The 14,247-nt window shown below is 41.7% G+C and overlaps 1 protein-coding gene across 2 annotated transcripts in view; it reads right to left on the bottom strand.

Annotated features, from left to right (window-relative positions):
• Nucleotides 1–14,247, bottom strand: part of EXT1 (exostosin glycosyltransferase 1) — a 272,395-nt gene that overhangs the window by 173,982 nt on the left and 84,166 nt on the right. The gene's annotated exons all lie outside the window — the stretch shown is intronic.

Consider the following 14,247-nt stretch of genomic DNA (forward strand, 5'->3'; position numbering starts at 1 on the left):
CTAATATGAGAGGCTGCACAATTGAACTCCTACACTTAGATCATATAGCGAGCGATCAGAGCTGCAGAAAGCACGAGAAGTTACAAAGATCTGCCACCAGCCCAACCCCACTTCTTCACTCAGACGCAGACTATTTTATCATCTTTGTAGATTCATTAAATGTGATTATAAACAACAACAAAAAAGTGTGATTAAACAATAAAATCCATAAAATATCTGTGCTTTAGTTTTGGATATTCTTTGGAACTCCTAGTGCCATTCTGATCAATCCCCCCACACAAAAAACATCCCATAACATGCAAAAAATTTCCACTGTAGGGCATGTGGCTAGAAAATCTCAAATTTTGTGAAGCTCGCACAAACCTATTTCATTTCCAGGACCACTAATTTTACTCCTTAGAGCCTGTTAGTTCTGGATTCCTATTGTTTGCTTTGCTTTAGCCTTTCCTTCCTCATTCGATAGTTCACAAAAATACATATTTTTTTACACCTAGTAGGGAAAAGGAGAAGAAATATATATTTTTTTAACTTCATTAAGAATTTTTATTTATCACGGTCAAAACAAAAACCCTCAGAGCTGAGCTTCAGAACACAACACAAAAATAAAAAAAAATAATTGTCACTACATTTCTTTTTTAATTGATTGATAGACTGATTGATTTTAGAGTTTAATTTTTTCCCCCCTGAATAATGCATCTCTGGGATTCCTTATTTATGTAAGCGCATGCAAAGTGTGCTTCTATTTCATCAAAGCTTTCAAAATCTCTCCCTCATTCCATGCTAAATTATACTTTCACAAGAAAGAAAATTACAAATAGGTTTGTGTGTATAAAGATAAACAGATCCATCAGCTGAAGAAAATATGAATCAGTACATCTCAGCCAAGCAAAACCCTACAGTGAACTTAGGTGTAGCCACAGAGATTTCAAAATGAACAATCCTATCCGCCTTGAGGAAGCTGAGTCGGAAAACGCGTAACATCCTGTCTCAAAGCCTTTCTACCAGAACCAAACAAGCCAAAATTCTGACAGGCACAGGGGATGCCTAGAACTGCAAGCCTTGGTTCCTCCATATGCACCCCTATGTGAGTAAACAGAAAAAGCCTGAGGTGCTCTCTTGTCTTCCTGGCTCAGAGGCAAAGTCTTAGCCACTGTAGCCAGGCACTGTTTAACTAGTGACTGGTCAACCACATGCCCCAGCAAGCAATGAACATGCCCCGACTCTGCAGCTGTCCTTTGGCACTACATGCATCGAGGCTCTTATAGGTCCTTGGGAAGCAAGCGATCTGAATAAAGCTAAGCAGAGGCCAAGTGCCATTCCCACCGCCTTCTTACAATTCCTTAGTCAATGTAACTAGACAAAGAGCACTTGGCAAATCATCATATCATGGATGTTGGAGTTAGATTATTATCTTCATGAACAGGAGGGAGGGAGAGAGGGATGATGGAGGGAGAAGGAGAGATTGAGATTCTATATTCTATATACACAAAGAATGTGATCTGATCCATATATAGCAAAATATCCTAGTCTACATAATTAAAATTGGGAGTCCAGCATATACCCTAAAGAAGGGGATCTAAAAGGATGAGTTAAGGAAGGAAAAAATCATTCCCCACAATCCTGTATATTTTTTCATTCGATAATAAAAATGCATTTCATTCATAAAATACCTGAAATAAAACGCACAAGGAGACTATTCCTGGGAGGTCCTTGCCAGGTGAGTAACATACCAGCAGTTCAGCGTTATTAATCCTTTGGCATTAGTAGATCATCTCATACGCTGATTTCCTAAATTCCTAAATTCCCTACTGTACATCACCCCAATATGGGGAAAAAAAAAAAAAAAACTTGCAGCTCCTATACAGTGGTTTATTTTTAGGTAACAAACATGTTCTCCACCAACACAAAATATATGTTAATATATGATAAAATAGACAAAAATAAAAAGAACAAAATCAAAAGGTAATAATATTTAAAAAGAAATTTTATCTCATTTCTTAATCGTAAGTAAAATTTAGTGAAAGCTAAATGATAGAACATGCTTCATTATCTTTATACTCATGTTATACTTCATAAGCCAATGATTCAAAGGTCAGGTTTCAAATTCAGGGTTTCGCCCTCTACTACCACACTGGGAATTAATGAGGGTTACAGCTGCATAAGGAAGCTACCAAAGGCGTGCAAAGCTACACAGAAGTACGTCGAGGGCCACACTTAAATAACCACGACCAACGCTACAGACGTCACCCACCAACTTCAGAAAAAAACACTTCTACTGAAATTCACTAACATTGCTACTTTCCTAATGTTTATCAGCTGTTCTTACAAACTTATCAGAAGAAATTGGATTTTTTTTTTTAACAATTAAATTTTAAAAAGGAAAGTATTGAAATTCTTGCTCGAAGATTCTTAGACAAAGTAAAATAGTCATTTTCTAATGTTGTTTTAAAGTGAGAATATAGGAAAGTTTTTTGGATGGCTGGGGAGACAGACATTACTTTTAGCAACAAAATTCAGCAATGAAAATATTTCCGGATAAACTATTTTCAAAATCATTTTTCCTTAACATAAATTCCATTCAAAAACATGTCATTTTAATACACTGTTAATTGTCATCTTTACATTGAAGAGATTAAAATTACAATCTGTATATTTTCTATCATTTCAAATAGCCGCTAAAAAAATGAGATTTTTTTTTTTTTCTAATTCCCAGGCACCATTAGACCTTTTTGCGCAATGTTTAGGGGAATCTGGACTCTTTAAGTCAAAAGTCAAAAGGAAGAAGAAATGAAAAAGCGAAACATTAGTTCCCTTGAAAGCCAGCTCAGAGATTTTGTAAATTGTTTCTATAATCTCAAACCACCCCCCCCCCACACACACACGCACGCACACAAACTATCATAGATTTTTCAAAAATTTCATTGCCAGCAAATTTTATATGCCCCATAATCAGGCATAAATGTTCCAGACAAAACACAGTTGACTCTGGAACAGCACAGATTTGAACTGCACAGATCCATTTACATGTGATATTTTTCCCCCAATAAATACTGTAAATGTATTTAATCTTCTTCATGATTTTCTTAATAACATCTTCTTTCTCTCACTTGCTTTATTGGAAGAATACAGTATATAATACATATAAGATACAAAATGTGTCAATCAACTGTTATCAGTAAGGCTTCTGATCAAACTTAGTAGTTAGGTTTTCAGGAGTCGAGTGTTATGAGTGGATTTCTAACTGCGGGGTCAGTGCCTCCAACCCCCACGTCGTCCAAGGGTCAACTGCATGTATTTACTTCTCTCTGGTTTCAACTTAAACATTGCTCAACAGAGAACATACCAAACAACCAACTACTAACTTTTTAAAGAAAAGTCCCACGGGAAAATAGAATTTATTTGAAATTGACCTCCAGCATAGCTAAATAAATACAGTGCATTTTCATATTTATTTACTTCAAACAAGGCATATTTTCACATACTTATCTATACTTTTGCTTTTAGCAAAAAGAATAGAAACACAAAATTACTACCACATTCTAACATGTTAACAAAATTTACAGTATATTGTGAATCAAACCTCACCACCGCCCCCCTCCACCGCCCCCGAAACCCTTCATGGCCCTTTAGCGAACAGTTTGAAGAGGTGCTGTGAAGCTCAAATAGGCTAAAGGTCCCTCATAGATGAGAAATAGAATACACAACCTTCCGAATAGCAGAGGTAGGGAGTGGGGGAACAGACAGACAGACAGACAGAGAGACAGGGAGGGAGGGAGAGAGGGATGGAGAGAGAGAGAGGGATGGAGAGAGAGAGAGGGATGGAGAGGGGGAGATGGAGGGAGCGGAAGAGAGAGATAGAGACAGACAGAGAGGGAGGAAGGGAGGGAGGAAGGTAAAGAGAGATGGAAAAATCCACAACAATCCTAAAGAGATCAAACCACATATTTTATTGAACTTTAAAACTTTTTTGTCTTCCTCAAATGGAATGTACGTTCTGTGAAGGGCGGGGTTCACGAGCACATGAGTACACATCTGTGTATGTGCACACATGTATGCATGAGTGTGTCTGTTTTACTGTTGTATCTCCAGGACCTGGCACGGTAGAAGCTAAATAAATATTTATTGAAGAAATGTAAATGCAGGCAAGAAAAGAAAGGTGGGCAGAAATATAGAGAAAAACAAAACCATTTTTGGCCGGGGAGGAAGGAGTACTGACACTCTGAATATTTCAGCCATTAAAGGGAAGAAAGAGAACATGGGGTACTGTATGGATGTTCAACGCAACTCAGTCCATTGCTCAATCTTTCTATCACTTTTGCAACCACTCACAATCGCTGTTCTTGAACTTGTATCTGGGTTTCAGTTCCTCAGTATTCTAAAGCTCCGCCATCACTGTGAATGTCTCTTATATCACAAACCCAGGAAATTCCTTTTGATTTAATCTCACACAAGTCACCCCTGCCTGGATGCAATTACTCACATTCTCCAAGTAACATGCAATCTGCATTATCCATTAGTCTCCAGATACACTGTTGATTTTAGGCAACAATATTGCCTAAGGAGTTAGGGTAAAATATTTTGATTTACAGGATCTGAGACCAGAATTTTTCATTCGCAATAATACTGAGAGCTGCCGCCACTTACTCAGTACCTACTAAGCACCGCACTCTGCAGAGCATTTACCAAATGTTATCTATTCATTCCTCACACAGATCCTAAAAGATGATATTATCATCTCACATTCACATGGGAATGGAAGATAAGCCCTTAAATAAACCTGATTTGCAAGAGATCCTAGATCTGGGGAGTGGCCGAGTCAGAACTCAAGGTCAAAGCCCGTGTTTCTCCCCAAAGTCACCTGTCTTCTGACAGTCAGAGGTATATGTGCAATTGGTTGTCCCAACCTCATAGACTAGTAAGTGCTTAATAATGCTTCTCGTGATGGAAGAGTACCCCCTACTTGTTTGCAGCTAGACATATACTGAGGATTGATCTAATGTCCTCAGGTTAAGATGTAGGAAAGGGAGCCTCAGAGGGTGCCCACTTATAGTGTCTGTGTCCACCAGTTTCTTGGCTCTAGATTCTACGCTCAGTCTGCTACACGGGACCAATTCAGGAATCAGCATCTCAACAATAACAAAAACAGCAGCAAATACCTATCCACAATTCAGTATATGCCAGGCTCTGTCCTAAGGATTTTTCACATGTAACTGATTGAAGTTCACAACTGTATGGCATCTGAATTTTGTATTCTCTTGGTTTTACAGAGGAGAAAAGTGAAGCAACAAGTGGTCAAATATATTAATAATCTAAGGTCACACGCACTGGTAAGTGACAGAGCCAGGATTTAGACTGGCAGGCTGGTTCTGAGTCCAGGATCTTCACTACTATATACCTATTGTCTCTTGAGTTAATGGGCCCTCTCTGCACTTTCCCATCTAAATTCAGTGTAAGTGAAGATTGTAGGCTGTCTGCAAACTCTTCAACTGACAAAGGACCATCCAGAAAAATAGCACACCTTAAGTTTCTTCATTTGTGGCAAAGAACCTGCACCTTACCATTTTAGTGGCTAACACATAGCACTAATTAATATGCTCCAAATGTCACTATACAATGGCTGACAACAGGTCTCCATCAAGCACCCATCTCTAAGCGATGCCATGCAAAACAACACCCTCTTCACTCTATAGGTAAGAACACGCTTAAAATAATGTGAACATGTACTAATGGGGGTACAGGCTTTTTTCAGGTGCTTAAATCCTTTCAGATGTACACAGCTAGGTTCCCCCACCCAAGTTTATAGGGCTCTGAGAGGCAACTTGTTGTCCCTCTTAACATCTCCCCTACTTCTTAGCCATGCTCTACAGTTTCCGGCCCGGTTAGTGCCCTGCAAAGAATGAGGCTCCTGCACATTGCTGTCTGAGTGACCCCAGGAACTTTCCACCAGTTCTGAAACAACATCAACAATGAGGGCCCCTCCACCTTTCCTGCTTCTATTCGAAATCGAATATGTTAGAATCATTAACATCTCGGCTGTAAAGAACCTTGGAATTCATACAGGTCTCCGTTGTTTCTGAGAACGACTAAAGGCTACGGTGTCCGGATGCAGAAAACCTGGCACCAGATGCCAGCTCTGCCCTGTGGGTTGGTCATCTTCCTTTTCTGGAGCTGTATCGAGTTTTGGTTTGCTCAACTGTAAAATGGATATAATACTTTACCCATCTCTACTAATGCTGTGAGGATCAAAGAAAATAATGGGAGACAACTGTGGTTAAGTCGATAAAATATCAGAATAAAGTCAGACGATCTGAGTTCAAGTTTCGTGCTATCCTAACCCACTTCAATGTACAACCTGGGCTGATGTCATTTAACCTCCCCGAGTCTCATTTCAATCATCCACAAAAAATGACACATCATTTTCAGAGTTGCTTTGGGGAGAAGAGAGACTGGAACCCACTTCTCAAGCCAAGTCGATGCCATTCAGACAACAGCTGGCTGTGTGACTCTTGTGGTCTGAGGCGAACCAGAGAGGACATGCCCCAAAGAAGGGGCATCCCCAATGTGGCTCTGGAAGACGGGGCCAAGTACAAACGCAAGAGGAGCGTGTCAGGCCTCTCAAATCTTCTACCTAAGCACTGAATCCAGGTTTTTAGGTGAAATCTCCCATGTTTTGGAGTTGGCAATTAATTCAATTTTTTTAAGTGTTTGATGGCTATGTGAAAACACGTCTGCAGATAGGTTACGTGAGAGTTGCTGCATCCTCTGAGAATTACGATGAATAGCTAGAACAGTCCTGAGCAACCTCAGAGGATCTTGGATATATCTTTGATACCCTGGATTAAAACTAGCCCCATCCAAGAAAAATGCCCCACGTAAATCAATTCACATAAACGTTTGCCGACAGTTTCATGGAGCTGCACAAACCCTTGAAAGCCCATCCATGCTCCACAGCTCAGGATATTTTTTCCAAGATTCTGAACCTTGCCAAAAAAAATCTCGAGCACAAAATCCAGACAAAAGGACTCACCGGTCTTATTCGTAACAATAAGGCCTCAAATAAATAAAGAATAAAATAATTACAGAGAAGCATTCATTTTAGAAAAACGCTAGTAAGAGAGTCTCCGATTTTAAGATTTACATTTTAAAATATAACAAATTCATCACTGAGCCCTAAAATAAACCTGGTAAAATGTGTTTTTGAAATCTGATCAAATAAGTTGAACTTAATTTGCTCAGGTCCCTTTTCTAACAGATGCAAAGGGACCACAGACACAGAATGAGAAACTGCACTGGGCTTCTGAATCAGCTGGTCCTCCTGTCAGAGCTGGATCCTTCACTCACCAACTGGTTCTCATGAGCCTCAGTTTCCCACCCTTGAACAATGCTAATAACATCTGTCATGCAAAGGTTGGTGAAATTAAATCACGTATGAAAAGTATCTGGGTCAATGAGTATTTGTGGCAGTTGTCATTTTGTTGTTTTAACTACAAAGTGAGTTTGTTCATTTATATTTTGCTTATAAAAGTGAGTGCTACAGAGATTTTTTTATTATTATTATTATTTTACATTTATTAAAGCAGTCATGAATAGATACTATATTCACATGGTTCAAAAATATCAAAGCATAGTGAAAAAAAAGTTCCTTTCAACACGCATCTCTCATCTGCCAGTCTGGCCCCTTCCCACAATAGATAATCACTGCCATTTGTCCCTTGGATATCATAAAAAATATATCATCTTCCCTCCAGAAAAACCCATAGCATATTATCCTCTGTATACAGACTTACTCGTTTTCATTTACTATATCATACAGGTTTTTACATATTAATACATAAAGATATTCAATACCATTTTTCTATGGCTACATAATAGTCCATGGTAGGAATGAAGCATTATATATGTAACCAGATGTATACTTAATAGGCTATTTCTAATCTTCTGTTATTAAAAACCAAAAGGTAGTAAAAAAAATAAAAATCGGTCAAGATACTTAACTCCTTCCTGTTCCTGAAACTGGGTAAGTGTCAGCAAGTGTTAGGTGTGATTATTATTAATTACATAGGTTATCTCATTCCCATGTATCTACAAAAGAAAATGGGAGAGGAATGTTAACAGCGAAAGTCCTAGAAGATTGAGGAAATAAATCCACCTGTGAAATGAAGTGGCCGTGAGCTTTACCTGGGTGGGGAGAGAGACTAAGATGCCCAGAGGCCACACAGCTCAACAGCAACTTTAGAAGTTTAGAAGTTCCTTCTGGTGAAAGTGGCCCCTTGGCCCCTGAGCCACTTCAGGAAAATAACCACACCTCCCAGATTCTAATACTCTTCTGTTGTTCTAAATAAGCCTCCAAAATGTCCTAGAAATGCCAACTTCTTGGCAGCCACACGACATTTCCCAGATTACCTCTCAATCCTGGAAGGAACATCAAAAACTTGGCCAAGGTCACATGTCCCTATTTTCATTACTGGATAATGAGGCCATCGTAGTTCATGGCTCTGTTCCACAGAGAGCAGTTTGAGAAAAGGGCTTGGAGACGGGAGTGGGTCAAAGCAAGTAACGACCAGATCCCGGCCAGTGCAGGGCAGGCTCCACAGTGGCCCGGAGTGCTGCGTACGCCAACACGGGGTCCACATCCAGCTGCACCAAAAGTGCATCTGGTGCAAAATGAAGAGGGGAAGAGGCTCTTTTAGGAGGTGGCCAAAAGTTACGGATGAGCTTAAGAGCTAAGGAGGCAAATCCAAGAGCACGAGAAGCTGTAAGATACGTCACTTAACGTCAGAGCGATCTCTGCAGTTCATCGGTCTCTGCATTTGCCTATCAGCAGATGGGTCTTAGGACTTACAGAGTTGGCAGGATCTCTGTGTGTTTTCAGACTCGTTGGCTGACTCTCCCCTCCCCCTCAACCTCTACTCACCTCTCCCCAAATCTCAGCAAAATAACAAGGGAAAAACAGAAAAACTTTGACCACCCCCTGGGAAGATTTCCACCTACAGTTGTTTGCAAAGAAAACCAACATAAATTTTAGCTGAATGTGTTACACTGACCTCCTGAAATCCATCTCGCTTATTTAGAAGGAGAAGCTTTAAAGCTGTCATACTGATATTAGCATTCCGGATCATCAGGAGCCTATTTACAGAGTACATCAGTTTGTGGGGAGCCTTCCATTACCTTGAGCTGAAGGCATCAATTCCCACGGGCAACGGAGAGGCCCCCAAGTGTTATTGCGGGCTCTGTGGAAGCTCTTGAAAGTTTTAAGAATTCTCTCAGCTCACTTCTCACTTTTTCTCCCTCTATCCTGTCTCAGGCTTCAGTTTCTCCCATTGCTGCTGGAAGTCACTTCCGAGGCCGACTCTCATGGTGCCCGGGTTTACGGTGACACGGTGACACGTTAATGAAAGCTTTCTGTGGGGTATTTCGATTCTGTTGAGTGACACTGGGAGGACAACGGTAGAGTCAGGGAAGAGAAGAGGGGAAAGGAACGCGAGAGCCGTAAGACGCACAAAAGAAAAAGCATTCTCAGTGGCGAAAGACGTATCTGGCCAGCTATGGAAGTCTGTCAGCTCTAGCAAAGCAGCATCAGCTCAGACGGGTCCTCACTGGCCACCACAGCTAAATATCTTCTCGTATCCCTTCTCCTTGCCTGGTTTTTCTTCAAGATGATACCTGGCATTAAAAATACCCTCCATCTGCTTATTTGGCTACTAACCATCTCGCCGCCTAGAATGGAAACTACAGATGGGCATGAATTGTGCCCGTCCCACTAACGCTCTATCCCCAGTGATTTGAAGAGTGCCTGGAACACGGCAGGCACTCATTAAATATTTCTGTTAGAAACATTAATGAATGAGTGGCAGGAATTAGGCAATAGTTTATTTGGTTTTTCTTTCCTTTAAACAATTGTCTATAAAATGAGATTTCTACAAATCAGAATTCACTTCCCACTACTCTATCATGACGTGAAGGTGGCGGGGGGGAGGAACTGAACAAACACCGCATCTGAGTCGCTGTGCCTGGTATGTTACGTATAATAACTCACTTAATTTTTAGGACTCTCTGAGATCAGCATTATCAATGCGATTTCAGATTAGGAACACCTGTTTTAGTTCTGAGGGGCTAAAACAACTAACTGCAAATCACATATGTGGAAAGTGATCATTTCTTGTCTGACTCTGAAATTCCCTGCACTTGCTTCCCACTGCCCCCCCTTTTTTGACTCGTAAGGCTTTCGTCTGAGCTTCCGAGGATCAGGTCTCCCTCCGCCATGCCTCTGTGACACACAGCTAATATTCACTTACAGATGAATTCCTAACTGCATCTTTGATCTCACTATCTCAAGGAACCCTTTAAATCACTTAGAAACGGGAAGAATCTGTTTTTATAATGGTTCTAGAAGGGGGGACATTTGTCGCAGTCAGAGTGCCAGAGAGGGTGCGTGCACATCAGACGCGGCGGGCGCTGGCCGGGCAGGAAAGATGCTCACACAGGGGCAGTGGCGGGAGACAGTCGCCTGCGGAAAGACGTACTCTCGGTCTCCATCTTCCCACGGCAAAAACCACCACCACGGACATGTTTCCTTTTTCTAAAGTGTTCCGTCATTTACTGAGAAAGAAAAACTCAGAGATGTAGGTTTTCAAAAGCTCTCACCAAAAGCAGGGAGCCTTTCAGTGCATGCCAGATGCTGGTTTTAAGTCTAAGCCATTCTGTAATCATCATGTGTTAAGAAGGCTTGCTGGAAGCTTCCGCTATACACAGAAGACGTAAGACGGTGCTTTCCCGGGACCAAGGTCTAATTCCTGATGAAGTTACTGGGGCCTCCCAGTTTGCCAGAGGTATCAAAGGGCACTCTGGCGTGACCCTGTTCCTGGGAAACTACTGCTATGCCTTCGAGTAGGGGAAATAAGCCAGTGGAGCCTGCGTGCACAGTCCTGATTCCTCACTGGAGCAGAGTTCACAAAATCCTCCAGGGCAGCGTGCCTCCCAAGGCCGGAGTGCAGACTGCTACAAGGCCACCTGACGAGGCGTTCTGCAGTGCAGGGACTGCGCCTAGCTAGAAGGCTTTAGCGCTGGTGGCAGCACAGGGCAGTTAAGGACAGGGGCTTTGGGACAGAGACACATGGCTGAATTCCAGCTCTTCGTGTCACTCCTGTTAGACCTGGGGCTGCGTCTGTCACTCCTCTACCTGCTTCCACATCTCTAAAATGGGGGTGGATAATAATTACTACCTCACAGGCAGCCTATAAAAATGACATGTATAAATTGCCTGGCACACAATGGGGACGCAAACTAACATGAACCAAAATGTAATTACTGTTTTTCGCACAAAAATTTCACTCGAAGAGGTTTTTTTTTTTTTTTTAAACTCACCTTCATTGCGCGGACTCTGATCATACACAAAATGTAAGCCTGTCCCTAAATTTGTGGCAGTGGAGTGGTAGCCTGATTCTTTCCACCGCCACTAAGAAGGTTCCTGACTCTGGCTCTTGCTTTCGTCTCTAAAATTAAGCAAATGAAAATATTCATGCTGTGGGTGAAGAAAGCGTGAGCTATCGTCTATGTGTTCGCTGATTTAAGACCTTATCATTACCTGGGCGCTCCCTACCTACGAAGAGAGGATGAGGGTGGGTAAGCCACTCACTCCAGCCCAGAGAAGGGAGGGGAGGACACTGGACAGTGAGACAGAATGTGGCGCTTAGAAAGGAGGAAGGAATGGACTTGGAGTCAGAAGTCAGGCAGGTACGATCCTGAAACCCACTAGCCATACGCAGGGACGTCAGGTTTAGCAAATAAAAACACACGATGCCAGTGAAATGTGAATGTTCTGGGATGGAGCCTTTTTTCATAAACTACCCGAGTGATTCTTCGGTGCACTGAAATTTGGACACCGTCACCCAAAAACGTCAGCCCCGAGCCCAGGAGTTACACTGGCAGATTCACTTTTCCCGAAGTTAACGTCCTCAAGGAAAATAAACGGGCCCTGAATATTCTGCGAGGGAGGGGAAGGGCAGAATCCAGAGAGAAACAGGAATGGGAGTTTCACAAGCTTTTATGTGAGGAACAGATCAGCTCATCTAGCACTCTGTTTTGGAGCATTTGTGTCAAATTGACATTCCAATTTCAAGACCGTACATAAAACCCCATTCAATTATTTAGCACAGTACAGATTTTACATAACTCTTGAAGTTACTGACTCAATTCATTTTCCTTCGAACTACAAGACAGATTAATCTAAAATGAATTAAGACAGGCAACCAAGAAGTAATGTTCCCATGGCCAGTAAACAGTCTTTAAACTGCGGGATCAGTAAGCGGCTTATGATATTCAAGAGCCCTGGAAGCCGCATCTGCTCGACAATCGTCAGCTCTCAAGCCCAGGGTCTAGGAATCGCGTTGGTCCACAGAGACCAGGACTCAAAAGAAGGGGTAATGTTTAACCCAAGCATTTGCTTTTTCCGATAAGTATCACTTCTTCCCCCAAAAAGAGAGATGACGAAGACTACTCAGGTGCTGACATTTCAAGTTACACCAAAATGTGCAAATGACTGCACATTTCTGCAATATAACACTTCCAAGAATTTGATGTTATTTCTAACATACCCTAAGTTATGCTTTATTGCTTAGAGTCTAGCAGAGAATAAAAACAAACAAACAAACAAAACAACTATGAGATATGCTAAGAAGTATGACATGAAGGAGGCTGCGTGCCAAAGGAGGCTCAAAGATGTTGGAGAAAGGAACATCACAGAGGACTTCCCGGAGAAGGTGACCTAGAACCAAGAACGAAGGACAACGAGATGTTATGGTTTGACTTGTGTCCCCCACAAAAGATATGTTGCAGTTCTAACCTCAGTAACCTCAGAATGTGATCTCATTTGGATATAAGGCTGTTGAAGATATAACCCATTAAGATAAGGTCACATTGGAGTAGGCTGGGCCCTCAATCCAACATGGCTGGAGTCCTCATGAGAAGAGGAAACAGACACAGAAAGGAGAAGCCACGTAAAGAGAAAAACGCAGACACAGAAGAAGGACGGCCGCGTGAAGGTGGAGGCCGAGACTGCAGTTACGCAGCCACAAACCAAAGAACACCCGGGGCTACCAAAGGCTGAAAGAGGCACCAAAAGAAGCCTAGAGGCCCTGCCAACATGGCCCTGACAGCACCATCACTGGGGACTTGTAGCCTCCGGATCTGTGGGAAAACACATTTCTGTTGTTGAAAGCCACCCAGTTTACGGTCGTTTACAATGCCAGCCCTACGAAACTCATACAACAGGAGTGAGGCAAAGGAGGTGAGATCCTGGCATGAGTAAGCAACAGACGAAGACTTGGACATCGGGAGAAGACAGCCTTGGTTCCAAGGAACCATTCAGGAATTCAGGCCAGTGAGGAGGGGCAAGGGCAGGGAGCGGCTGGAGGAGTCTGCCCCCGCAGCAGTAAAGGCTGTCTTCAGCTCTGTCACATCACCCAGAGGCTCACCTCTAAGGAGCCACTCTAGGAAGAGGAACAAGCAGTATGAAAATGCTCCCAGCAAAAATTAATCTACAACTAAAAAAAAAAAAAACACCGCAATGGAAGAATGCTCTCAGAAATTATAAAATTTACTGCTGGTCGAAAACAAACCAGGTTTTCAACACAACCACAAAACTCTGAGTTAATGACTAGAAGAGACACAGCAGCCTTTTGGGGTTTTGTTTCTTGATTTTGGGTTCTGATTACATCGATAATTTCACTTTGTGAAAAATCATCAAGCCGAGTCCTTTTGACTTATGAATGTGGGTGGGTATATACACCAAACGTTTAAAAATTTTCCAGTGGAAGAGGGAAAATGCAACATTTAGTATCTTGTTACCCCAGATGGGCTAGTGCAATCATATGTCTAAGGAGAAGATGTCAATCACCTTGAACTTAAAGTACTTCTACCCATTTGTCTGCTTCAATCTGAATTCAATCACCTTAACATGAATTTTAAACCTTCAAGACATTGCTAAGTAAAATCTATCTCATTCTCCTTATGCACTATCTTCTTTTGTAGGCTAATTAAAGAGCGTGTCTTGGCTGGCCTGGGTTAATAATAGAATACTACTTCATATTTAAACAACAGATCTCACTTTTGAAAGACTTCGTCTCTTGCAAAACTTCATATTTTATATGTGGTAGAAGAATTATCTGATGCTTATTTTTACTAGAGTTGCTAAAGTAAACAGTAATAAAGCCAGAATTGGGTCTTCAAGAAAGCTAGGGATGGGGCCAA

The sequence above is a fragment of the Pteropus vampyrus genome, unplaced genomic scaffold, assembly GCF_000151845.1.
Source record: "Pteropus vampyrus isolate Shadow unplaced genomic scaffold, Pvam_2.0 Scaffold54, whole genome shotgun sequence".
NCBI lineage: Eukaryota > Metazoa > Chordata > Mammalia > Chiroptera > Pteropodidae > Pteropus > Pteropus vampyrus.